The 13,134-nt window shown below is 39.0% G+C and overlaps 1 protein-coding gene across 4 annotated transcripts in view; it reads left to right on the forward strand.

The window, feature by feature from the left end:
• SIK2 (salt inducible kinase 2) overlaps positions 1-13,134 on the forward strand; it is a 120,447-nt gene that overhangs the window by 38,062 nt on the left and 69,251 nt on the right. Inside the window, exon 3 of one of the 4 annotated variants that reach the window (XM_057490660.1) lies at positions 1,459-1,799. The exons of 2 other annotated variants lie outside the window; for them this stretch is intronic. The gene's annotated coding sequence lies outside the window, so the exon portion shown is untranslated. The remainder of the gene's footprint in view (positions 1-1,458; positions 1,800-13,134) is intronic. One more of the 4 variants, XM_036919707.2, reaches the window with a different exon arrangement.

Raw genomic sequence — 13,134 nt, forward strand, 5'->3', positions numbered from 1 at the left:
AATTTATTGGGTATACAATGAAAAACATATAGTAATAAAAGGGATAAATATTAGTTATGTGTATATGTATAGATTTCTATATTAATATGTATATAGTACATTAAATATGTATATATAAACAAATCATATCCTGAGTTAATACAGAAAACATATGTAATTTCAAATCTTGTCATTGGATACACTAAATCTATGCAAAATTGGTGGCTAAGGAGGTATGGCCAAAATTAATCACTTCTGACTGTTAAACATCTTTATAGTCATCATATGGGTTATTTGTGTTGGGGGGGTGGGATGGGGAGTGGAAGAATGACAGTAACTGGTCGAACACCAAAATAAAATCTCCTAGTTTGTAGTCTTGCCAAAAATCCTGGTGACAGTATGTCATTAATGTCATCTTGGGGCTGTTGGCTGCCTGTGGCTTACCACACCAATTTTAAACAAGTTATGAAAAACATGGATCCCTTGAATGTGAGTACAGTAACTGATAAAGAATAATTTGTGTAACAGGGCATTTAACTAATGTAAGTTCTTGGAAAGACAAAACCAATCAGATTCAGACGGCCTTGATTAGAAAAGCTCATTTTTACACTTGTTTATAATGCTAATAAACAATAACTGACATTTATTGAATAATTGCCATGTGCTGGGCACCCCGCTAACTGCCTTGTCTGTTTCGTCCCATTTAAACCTCACATAGGTGGATGTTATCATTATCCTCCTATACATGAGGAAAGGAAGATTCAGTAGCAAAGTAATTTTGTCCATGGTAATAACATAGTTAATAAATGGAAAAAAGGTAGGATTCAAACCCTGATGTACCTTGATTAAAAAATCCATGCTCTTAACCATCACAGTAGTGTTTCTCAAAGTATGTTTTGTAGACCACAGACATAAAAATTATATTAGATAAGTATATAAAAAGGCATTTTCAACAAGTCTCCCAGTGTGCCTCTTAAGAACATTACAATGTGAGAACCACTGCACTACACTGTTTGAGTACGTGAAGACCAGTAAGGGCTGATGGGTAGGAAGATGAGGAATATTCTGATGTTAGGAATGAAATATATGAAATTTTTGAAATATGACTAAGTGCCATACAGACTGGCAATATTTGTAATTTTGGAAAATACAGGTTGTGGTATAGAAGACTTGGAGGACTTTAAAGTCTAAATTAAAGATTAAGACTGTGCTTAAGGAGAGAAGGATGTTCCCAGTAGACTGAACAGAATTGGATACTAACTTTTCCTGCTCCAGTAAAGACCTTGCTCACACCTATATCATAATACTGAAACACTGTATTTCAACTGTCTCTTTTCCTTTATTAAGCTGTATCCTTGAGACTGGGTATTCTGGTTTATTCATTGTTTGTGTCTCCATCTCTTAGCTTAGTCCCTAATATATAGAGATCCTGAATAAATGTCAAATTATCTTACTTTTTTCTTTTAAAACTCTTGGAAGCTACAGCCTGGAATCCTGTCTTAGCCAACTTTTAGCAGTTTGAGAGCCTTGAGCATCACCTTCCTGTCTAAACCCACAGATCCAAGGAGGAGCTTCAAGTTGTCACTTAGCTTCCATGAACTGACCATTGAAGTCTAACCCAGCCTTCAATCCTGAGTCTTCCCATGTGCCCCAAGAAGAAAGTTTCAAGGAAAACACAGCAGCTTCTCTTCCCTCCTGCTCAGCAGTACTGATAGAGGGCTCAGTAACTTGACTCTCAACCCTGGGACCACGTACCCTTCCCCTCCACCAGAAGGGCCACCCCAAAAGCAGAACAGACAGGAGACCATCCAACAGTAGAGGTAATAGAAAAAGACGTTGTTACTTCAATTCTGAAAAGAGAGCTAACTTGGAGAGCCTTCAATCACAGTATACATCATAAAAATGACTTCAGACTTGACTTTAAATGTTGTCATTTCTGGAATAGTTCTGGGAACCACCAAGTGAGAAAAGTAGCCTCTCATTCCTCCTCCTCCTCAGGTCAGAAACGCTCAGTAACTTGACCCTCAGGCCTGGTGCCACCCTGCTCTGCACTAGAAGAACTGCCCCAAGGCAGGAGACAAAATAGAAAACCCAACAGGAGAGCAGTAGGAAACAAAATTGGCATTTTCAGGGAGAAGTTCCAACTGTGGTTTAATGAAGGCTTGTCCTCCTCAGTGACAGTCAGTTGCGGCAACAGGACGCTGATTTATGCCAAAGAATTATATCAGAAAGCAGATTCGATCCAGTTTCGTGGCTAGTACCAATATGTTCTACCATTAATTTTAGGATTATTGTGGGGCAAGCCGGGAGGTTTCTGTGATGTGAATTGTTTTTTTCTTTCTTAAATTTGTCTTCTTCCATGTATCTGCAATTTATACGTCATTTATATAGATTGTACACCTTTCTGATTTCACTTTGCTTAATCCCATTTTATTAATTAGCCATTTTTGGCACATGCATATGTGTTTTTTAATTCTGAAGCCAATTATGAGATGAAATCCATTGTTAAGAATTTAAAACAAAAGAAACTGTGGAGAAAGCAAAAATAAATTGTTTAAATAAAACATGATCGTGATAAAGTATATTTTAGTAAATGTTTTTTGTTCCATGATAATGACTTTATTATTTCCTCTTCAAGGGATTTCTGCTCTTATTCCAGTGTTTTTTAGTACAGAATTAACATGTTTAAAGGGGAGAAAAAACTCTGAGAAACTCCAGTCATGGGGAAAATCCTTGTGGAGAAACAAAAAAGAAAAAAGCCCTATAGGTCAGAATTACAGTAGCTGATTTCCTTCTCTCTGCTACGCATTTCATTTACTTGCTAAAACCTCTGACTGTTCTATGATCCTATGCTACAGGTTTTTACTCTTTACAATATAAAATACTCCAAGATTTGAATCTTTATTATTCAAACAGTATTTGGCTCTTGTCAGCTTTTTTAGGCAAAATAGGTACTGGTTAGCTGTCTCTTTTTCTTTACTTATTTCTAAAATTAGTTACATGATTTTGTCATTTGGTACCCTGTTTATAGTTTGAGCTATATAAAAACCCAGTTATGAGTTATTTCAAATGAAAGGTGAATTCTTTCATATGTGCTGTGTATAATCAGTACAAAAGAACTTTTTAACACATTGTTTTAAAGCTCTATGACAGGCATCTCAAGTAGCTTTTAAATCAGTTCTCCACACCTAAATGTAAGTGAGAATTGTACATTTTTCTGCTTGTCGTCAACTGCCTCTTCTCCTTGGTCTTAACCATGTTTCACTAACTATGTCCATCTGTTGTGTCTTATTAAGAATTTGTACACCCATCAGCTTCACACTTTTAGAGGAGTATAGTACAAAAGCTTCACGGAGAATATGACTTAAGGTTTTCTGAGGTGAAGTTTACCTCTCCTGGTAAGCACTGTTTTTATTTTTTACTATAGATGTAGACCCTTTAGAAGATGACTATGAGTATGAAATCTGATTTTGGAATACAGATTCCTTTGAGAAAAAAATTTAATGAGAATATTTAAAACATTCTGCAATGTAGCCAACAATGTATTAGACTTCTCAGTGGATCCTTGAATTAGAATATACATATATATGATATTTGAGGAACAGGATTTTTAAAGTTTTTATTCTTTTTGCTTCAGTTAAATAAAAAAATTTTTTTTCTTCTTCCTTTGGTCAACTTATCTACCAGTACAGTCTGATCTTAAACGTATTTCTATAGGCCAAGAGATATCAGCAATTTTTCATTTCTGTGTTTTATATTAACAATTGCCTAAAATCTGTGTGGGGAATCTGCTGCTTGCTTTTTTGCTGTATTTACAGAGGCTTCTGAGGATGGTAGTGATAGTGCTGATAGACATTACTGAGAGAACAGTAGCCTGAAAAGCCTCTTCCCTCTTGCGAGGTAGAGTAGGCAGAGATCCCTTCTCTGTGGTCCCATAATGGCCTCTGCGTACTTCTGAATGCTCTACTTGCCATTTTATAATTCTGTGCTTCCAGATCTATCTCCCTTAATAGAGTGAACTCCTTGGGAGCAGAAAATATTTATTAATGTTTTTATTTCCAGTACCTGGCAGGGTGCTTAGCCTACAGCATATTGTTAATACTATGTAAATATTTAAGAGGAAATTGAGAGAACTGACTCTCTCTCATTGGTGATTACTATTTTAAACTAAAGTTGTGCTTCTATGGAACAAGATAGTCAGCCAAAAAAGTATTTATATTGCTTTTTTTTTTGTTATCATTAATCTACAATTACATGAAGAACATTATGTTTACTAGGCTCCCCCCTTCACCAAGTCCCCCAACATACCCCTTCATAGTCACTGTCCATCAGCATAGTAAGATGCTGTAAAATCACTACTTGTCTTCTCTGTGTTGCACAGCCCTCCCCGTGCCCCCCACGCACTATACATGCTAATCATAATGCCCTCTTTCTTTTTCCCTGCCCATATCCCTCCCTTCCCACCCATCCTCCCCAGTCCCTTTCCCTTTGGTAACTGTTAGTCCATTCTTGGGTTCTGTGAGTCTGCTGCTGTTTTGTTCCTTCAGTTTTCCTTTTTTCTTATACTCCACATATGAGTGAAATCACTTGGTACTTGTCTTTCTCCACCTGGCTTATTTCACTGAGCATAATACCCTCTAGCTCCATCCATGTTGTTGCGAATGGTAGGATCTGTTTTTTTCTTATGGCTGAGTAATATTCCATTGTGCATATGTACCACATCTTCTTTATCCATTCATCTACTGATGGACATTTAGGTTGCTTCCATATCTTGGCTATTGTAAATAGTGCTGTGATAAACATAGGGGTGCATCTGTCTTTTTCAAACTGGAGTGCTGCATTCTTAGGGTAAATTCCTAGAGGTGGAATTCCTGGGTCAAATGGTATTTCTATTTTGAGAATTCTGAGGAACCTCCATACTGCTTTCCACAATGGTTGAACTAATTTACATTCCCACCAGCAGTGTAGGAGGGTTCCCCTTTCTCCACAACCTTGCCAACATTTGTTGTTGTTTGTCTTTTCCTTACTGGTGTGAGGTGATATCTCATTGTGGTTTTAATTTGTATTTCTCTGATGATTAGCGATGTAGAGCATCTTTTCATGTGCCTGTTGGCCATCTGAATTTCTTCCTTAGAGAACTGTCTACTCAGCTCCTCTGCACATTTTTTAATTGTATGATTTACATTTTGTTTGTTGAGGTGTGTGAGCTCTTTTTTTGATGTCAATCCTTTATTGGATCTGTCATTTATGAATATATTCTCCCATACTGTAGGATACCTTTTTGTTCTGTTGATGGTGTCCTTTGCTGTACAGAAGCTTTTTAGCTTGAGGTAGTCCCACTTGTTCATTTTTGCCTTTGTTTCCCTTGCCCGGGGAGATATGTTCATGAAGAAGTCACTCATGTTTATGTCCATGAGATTTTTGCCTGTTTATTTCTAAGAGTTTTATGGTTTCATGACTTACATTCAGGTCTTTGGTCCATTTCAAATTTACTTTTGTTTATGGGGTTAGACAGTGATCCAGTTTCATTCTCTTACATGTAGCTTTCCAGTTTTGCCACCACCATCTGTTGAAGAGACTGTCATTTCCCTGTTGTATGTCCATGGCTCCTTTATCGTATATTAATTGGCCATATATGTTTGGGTTAATGTCTGGAGTCTCTATTCTGTTCCACTGGTCTGTGGGTCTGTTCTTGTGCCAGTACCAAATTGTCTTGATTACTGTGGCATTGTAGTAAAGCTTGAAGTTGGAGAGCAACATCCCCCCCCACCACTTTATTCTTCCTTCTCAGAATTGCTTTGGCTATTCGGGGTCTTTGGCGGTTCCATATGAATTTTTGAACTCTTTGTTCCAGTTCATTGAAGAATGCTGTTGGTAATTTGATAGGGATTGCATCAAATCTGTATATTGCTTTGGGCAGGATGGCCATTTTGACGATATTAATTCTTCCTAGCCAGGAGCATGGGATGAGTTTCCATTTGTAAATGTCCTCTTTAATTTCTCTAAGAGTGTCTTGTAGTTTTCAGGGTATAGGTCTTTCACTTCCTTGGTTAGGTTTATTCCTAGGTATTTTATTCTTTTTGATGCAATTGTGAATGGAATTGTTTTCCTGATTTCTCTGTCTATTAGTTCATTGTTAGTATATAGGAAAGCCACAGATTTCTGTGTGTTAATTTTGTATCCTGCAACTTTGCTGAATTCCGATATTAGTTCTAGTAGTTTTGGAGTGGAGTCTTTAGGGTTTTTTATGTACAAATATCATGTTATCTGCAAATAGTGACAGTTTGACTTCTTCTTTACCAATCTGGATTCCTCGTATTTCTTTGTTTTGTCTAATTGCCATGACTAGGACCTCCAGTACTATGTTGAATAACAGTGGGGAGAGTGGGTATCCCTGTCTTCTTCCCCATCTCAGAGGAAAAGCTTTCAGCCTCTCGCTGTTCAATATAATGTTGGCTGTGGGTTTATCATAGATGGCCTTTATTATGTTGAGGTACTTGCCCTCTATTCCCATTTTGCTGAGAGTTTTTATCATGAATGGATGTTGAATTTTGTCAAGTGCTTTTTCAGCCTCTATGGAGATAATCATGCGGTTTTTGTCCTTCTTTCTGTTGATGTGGTGGATGATGTTGATGGATTTTCGAATGTTGTACCATCCTTGCATCCCTGGGATGAATCCCACTTGGTCATGGTGTATGATCCTTTTGATGTATTTTTGAATTCGGTTTGCTAATATTTTGTTGAGTATTTTTGCATCTACGTTCATCAAGGATATTGGTCTGTAGTTTTCTTTTTGGTGGGGTCTTTGCCTGGTTTTGGTATTAGGGTGATGTTGGCTTCATAGAATGAGTTTGGGAGTATTCCCTCTTCTTCTATTTTTTGGAAAACTTTAAGGAGAATGGGTATTATGTCTTCTCTGTATGTCTGATAAAATTCCGAGGTAAATCTGTCTGGCCCGGGTGTTTTTTTCTTGGGTAGTTTTTTGATTACTGATTCAATTGCGTTGCTGGTAATTGGTCCGTTTAGATTTTCTGTTTCTTTCTGGGTCAGTCTTGGAAGGTTGTATTTTTCTAGGAAGTTGTCCATTTCTCCTAGGTTTTCCAGCTTGTTAGCATATAGGTTTTCATAGTATTCTCTAATAATTCTTTGTATTTCTTTGGGGTCTGTCGTGATTTTTCCTTTCTCGTTTCTGATTCTGTTGATGTGTGTTGACTCTCCTTTTCTCTTAATAAGTCTGGCTAGAGGCTTATCTATTTTGTTTATTTTCTCGAAGAACCAGCTCTTGGTTTCGTTGATTTTTTCTATTGTTTTATTCTTCTCAATTTTATTTATTTCTTCTCTGATCTTTATTATGTCCCTCCATCTGATGACCATAGGCCTCATTTGTTCTTCTTTTTCTAATTTCGATAATTGTGACATTAGACTATTCATTTGGGATTGTTCTTCCTTCTTTAAATATGCCTGGACTGCTATATACTTTCCTCTTAAGACTGCGTTCCCTGCGTCCCACAGAAGTTGGGGCTTTGTGTTGTTGTTGTCATTTGTTTCCATATATTGCTGGATCTCCATTTTAATTTGGTCGTTGATCCATTGATTATTTAGGAGCTTGTTGTTAAGCCTCCATGTGTTTGTGAGCCTTTTTGCTTTCTTTGTACAATTTATTTCTAGTTTTATACCTTTGTGGTCTGAAAAGTTGGTTGGTAGGATTTCAATCTTTTGGAATTTACTGAGGCTCTTTTTGTGGCCTAGTATGTGGTCTATTCTGGAGAATGTTCCATGTGCACTTGAGAAGAATGTGTATCCTGTTGCTTTTGGATGTAGAGTTCTATAGATGTCTATTAGGTCCATCTGTTCTAGTGTGTTGTTCAGTGCCTCTGTGTCCTTACTTATTTTCTGTCTGGTGGATCTGTCCTTTGGAGTGAGTGGTGTGTTAAAGTCTCCCAAAATGAATGCTTTGCATTCTATTTCCTCCTTTAATTCTGTTAGTATTTGTTTCACATATATTGGTGCTCCTGTATTGGGTGCATATATGTTTATAATGGTTATATCCTCTTGTTGGAGTGAGCCCTTTATCATTATGTAATGTCCTTCTTTATCTCTTGTTACTTTCTTTATTTTGAAGTCTATTTTGTCTGATACTAGTATTGCAACACCTGCTTTTTTCTCTCTGTTGTTTGCATGAAATATCTTTTTCCATCCCTTGACTTTTAATCTGTGCATGTCTTTGGGTTTGAGGTGAGTCTCTTGTAAGCAGCATATAGATGGGTCTTGCTTTTTTATCCATTCTATTACTCTGTGTCTTTTGACTGGTATGTTCAGTCCATTTACATTTAGGGTGATTATTGAAAGATATGTACTTATTGCCATTGCAGACTTTAGATTCGTGGTTACCAAAGGTTCAAGGTTAGCTTGTTTACTACCTTACTGTCTAACTTAACTCACTTATTGAGCTATTATAAACACAGTCTGATGATTATTTCTCTCCCTTCTTATTCCTCCTCCTCCATTCTTCATATGTTGGGTGTTTTGTTCTGTGCTCTTTTTAGGAGTGCTCCAATCTAGAGCAGTCCCCCTAAGATACCCTGTAGAGTTGGTTTGTGGAAGGCAAATTCCCTCAACTTTTGCTTGTCTGGGAATTGTTTAATCCCTCCTTCATATTTAAATGATAATCGTGCTGGATATAGTATCCTTGGTTCAAGGCCCTTCTGTTTCATTGCATTAAATATATCATGCCATTCTCTTCTGGCCTGTAAGGTTTCTGTTGAGAAGTCTGATGATAGCCTGATGGGTTTTCCTTTGTAGATGACCTTTGTTCTCTCTCTGGCTGCCTTTAATACTCTGTCCTTGTCCTTGATCTTTGCCATGTTAATTATTATGTGTCTTGGTGTTGTCCTCTTTGGGTCCCTTCTGTTGGGAGTTCTGTGTGCCTCCATAGCCTGAACAACTATTTCCTCCCCTGGTTTGGGGAAGTTCTCAGCAATTATTTCTTCAAAGACACTTTCCATCCCTTTTCCTCTCTCTTCTTCTTCTGGTACCCCTATAATAGGGATATTGTTCCTTTTGGATTGGTCACACAGTTCTCTTAATATTGTTTCATTCCTGGAGATCCTTTTATCTCTCTCTGCATCAGCTTCTATGCATTCCTGTTCTCTGGTTTCTATTCCATCAATGGCCTCTTGCATCTTATCCATTCTGCTTATAAATCCTTCCAGAGTTTGTTTTACTTCTGTAATCTCCCTCCGGACGTCTGTAATCTCCCTCCGGAAGTTTTCCCTTAGCTCTTGTATATTTCTCTGCCGCTCTGTCAGCATGTTTATGATTTTTATTTTGAATTCTTTTTCAGGGAGACTGGTTAGGTCTGTCTCTGCAGGTCCTCTCTCAGGTGTTGTCTGAACTATCTTAGGCTGGACTAAATTTTTTTGCCTTTTCTTGGTGATAGCAGTGGCTGTAGGCAGGTTGTGGGTGTGTCAGCTGGGAGAAGAAAGTCCTTTCCTGCTTGCTGGATGCCTTGCCCTTCCCCACTGCCTGTGTCGGTTACCCGCACTCCTGGAGCAGCCACCAGGTTAATCCCCTAAGCTGCTGTGGGTGGGGCCTCCGTCAGAGCAGCTTGGAGCCCTGCAGGGAGAGGCAGGCACACCAGCTGCGCTCCTCCGTGATAGCAGCGCCCCTGCCGGGCAGCTGTGTGCCAGCAGCAGCCTTGGGTCTGGCCCGAGCAGCTGTGCATTGGGCTGGGATTCCAGTTGGCTGCTGGGAGCACACCTGCTCCCTCTGGCTCCACTGCAGGTGCACGCGGGGCTCTCCCGCGCAGACCTCTACTGGGCTCCTCTGGCTCCGCTGCTGCCAGTGAGCGCAATCCGCACCCGGGCTGTTCGGTCGCCGCTGCTGCGGGCTCACACAAGCCTCTCCTGGTCCCCTCTGGCGCTGTTGGCGCGCATGATCTGCTCCCAGTCCCTTCCAGCGCCGCTGCCCCAGGCTCGCGCTGACACTCTCCCACTACTGGGCTGGTGTGTCGGGGTCCGCGGAAGTTGGAGGAATGACTGGCAGGCTGCTTAGTGTAGTGAGGGGCTTCAGAGCTGCACTGCCTCCCCAGAGTTTAAGGCACCTAAGGTTCCCCGGGATTCCCAGCTGATGGCTAAGTGTGCCGGGACGACTTCGTCCAGCTGTGGGATCCCTGTCTCTTTAAGACTTGCAGAAAGCACTCGCTTTTCTTTTGTCTCAGGGGCACTGGTTGCGGGGACCTGCCCACAGGTTTTGCTTTTCTGTTTCTCTAATATCCAGCACCCCGTGCACCTTGTGTCTGCGCTCCGGGTGTGGATTTCTAGAGCTGGTTGTTTAGCAGTCCTGGGCTTTCACTCCCTCCCTGTTCCAACTCCTTTCTTCCCGCCGGGTTCTGGGGTGGGGGAGCGTTCGGGTCCCGCCTGGCTGCGGCTTGTATCTTACCCCCTTCATGTGATGTTGAGTTCTCACAGATGTAGATGTATCCTGGGTGTTGTACTGCATCCACTGGTGTCTCTTTTAGGAATAGTTGTATTTATTGTATTTTCATAAATATGTATGTTTTTGGGAGGAGATTTCCTCTGAACTACTCACACCGCTATCTTCCCATGATCCCTATATTGCTTTTAACAATTTCTCTGTTATTAATAGTTCTATTTATTCATTTTCCAGAGAATATCGTATTTCAGTTTACCGAGGAGGCTTAATGTTCTAAGTGTATTCCTATGCATATAATTTTGTTCAGTATAGTCAAATGATGATAGGCCTAACATAAGGATACTTTGTCCTGATTATTACATGTCTTCAAGCCACTTTGTTACCCATTCTCCATACATACAACTCACTCGTGTTTATTTTATTACTCTATGAAGATAAATGACATAGTAGTTGTTACCATTTTTTCTCTTTTTAGAGAAACTCATTAATGGAAACAGACAGGTACAAGTTATTCATAATGCAAAATAACCCATCCAGTTATTTCTAAATGCATTTGTTAACATTTTTGAAATGTCTGAGCTGAAATTTTGTTTTCCATTATGCCTTATACATATGATATTTACTGTTAGTGATTTTAGCATTCTTTATAAAATAAAATAACCATCCTATGAAAGCTAGTTGCCCAATTCAGTTCCCATTCAATTTTCTTATGTAACTTTTTTCATTAACTTCTATTTCTTCCCTCAAAGTAATATCATCTTACATTTCAATTATGTTTTACCCTCTAAACTGCATGTTTAGCTAACTTATATTCCCCTTGAGAGACAAGTAGAAATCCTTTAAAAGGCCTGTCCTTTTACTTTACATTAATGATAGAAAAGGAAACCTCAGTGTCCCTTTTGTTCTCCAATAGCCTGAGAATAAATTTATGCAAATTTCATTGAACATCTGTTACTTATAAGTCACTGTTCTTAGTGCACTGTTCTTGTGATGCTTCTCATCAGATTGCATAAGACATGCTTTCAAGTTAATTGGAATAAATAAGACCTATTCGTATAAAAGTGCAAGATTTTTGAATGAGACTGTATTTGAGTTGGAACTTGAAGGACTGTTGAAAGGATCTGGCCCCTCTGACTGATACCTTTGGGTACATTTGGATTGCTGCTGCCCTTGCTGATAAACTCCCATTTTGGCTGCTTCCTATCTTTCTATTTTGCCAAAGTATTACTGACTTTGAAGTCCTTAAAGTGCTTTTACATCTATCTACTGTGATCCATTCATATGCTGATTTTATTAATTAGATTATTTGTTTTTTCTAAAAATCTGTTACTAGTTTGTGCTTTATATAAGGGTAGAAGTGAATTTAGAGTGGGGGGAGTTAAGTTTCAGGTGACGGTAACAGCATGAGCTAAAGTACAGAATTCAAAAAGTATGAGGACTGTGTGGGGTGCAAAGTGGTCCAGGTTGACTGGAGCAAATGAGGGGGGAAAGGTGAATGGTAATAGGAAGCATTAGGGCATGGAAGATGGATTAAAACTACTTACAGAGGTCTGTTCACTAACTAGGCTAAGAGTATTATGGGTTTAATTAATGCCATAAATATGGAAAAGCTAAGGGGAATTTTTAAATAGACAAATGACATTTTCAGAGTTTTGCTTTAGGAAAGTTAATTTGTATTGGAATTGGGAAATCCTGGAGCCATGGTGATTACCTTGACAAATATTACAGTAACCCAGGGGAAATGTAATCAGGATTAATATGGGCTAATGTGGCAGAACTCAGTTTGGCTGGGGGGGAAACGAGGGTGTGGAAGAAACAAGCTCCAGATGTAAGAGAGGTTACAGAAAGAAAATGTCAAGCCCTGGCATTCTTTGACACACAACATGATTTTTTTGTTTAATGGCCAGTTTGCTGACACTGATTATGTGATCATTTTCAGTTTTTATTTACTTTTGTAATCTTACTTGTTAAGTTTCACTATCTTTGGAACGTTTCTTTCATCCTACATCCATTATTTTTGACCCCTTTTAATTTGCAGTTTTAATCTAATTGAATGTCCCCTTTTCCCGTCCACACCCTAACGTGTCCTGGGACAGGGCTCATTAAGTAGCAGAGAACACACTCAAACTAACTCTTGTGAAGGGGAGGACTGTGTAAGGCTCAGAGATGTCTCAGTAATTCATGGATAAGAAAAGCTTAGCTAGGCATCATAAGAACTAGAAAGCCAAAAGAATGTCTTTTTCTTAAAGAAGCAGTCTTGTTCTTTCTAATGACTTTACACATCTAACCCTCTTTTATCTCTCCTAGCTGGCTTCTGACTGCTTATTCATTTTATAATGGCTCCTACAAATTCCCTGTTCTCACTTGCTCTTTCAGTTCAGTTCCTCACAAGTAACTGGCAGCATCCCTCTTTGTTTCTCAGTCCTAGTATTTCCCAAGAGAGGAAATTTAATTTATCCACCTCACTCAGTCCAAGTCATAGTATCCTTTCTGATCCAGCAATCTTTTGGCTACAAGTAATAAAAGCCTGACTCAAATAGGTTGAAAAATTAGGCAATATACTATCTCCTATAACAGGAAGTCTGGAGGAAGGGCAGCCTTTAATGTTGATTGATTAGAGGTTCAACATTGTCATCAGAAATTTCAGGTTCTTTGCATCCCTTCACTCTACCATACTTAGGATTGGCTTTATCCTTTGTAAAGTGGCTACAGCCATTCCAG

This window comes from Manis pentadactyla, chromosome 13 (assembly GCF_030020395.1).
Source record: "Manis pentadactyla isolate mManPen7 chromosome 13, mManPen7.hap1, whole genome shotgun sequence".
Classification (NCBI taxonomy): Eukaryota; Metazoa; Chordata; class Mammalia; order Pholidota; family Manidae; genus Manis; species Manis pentadactyla.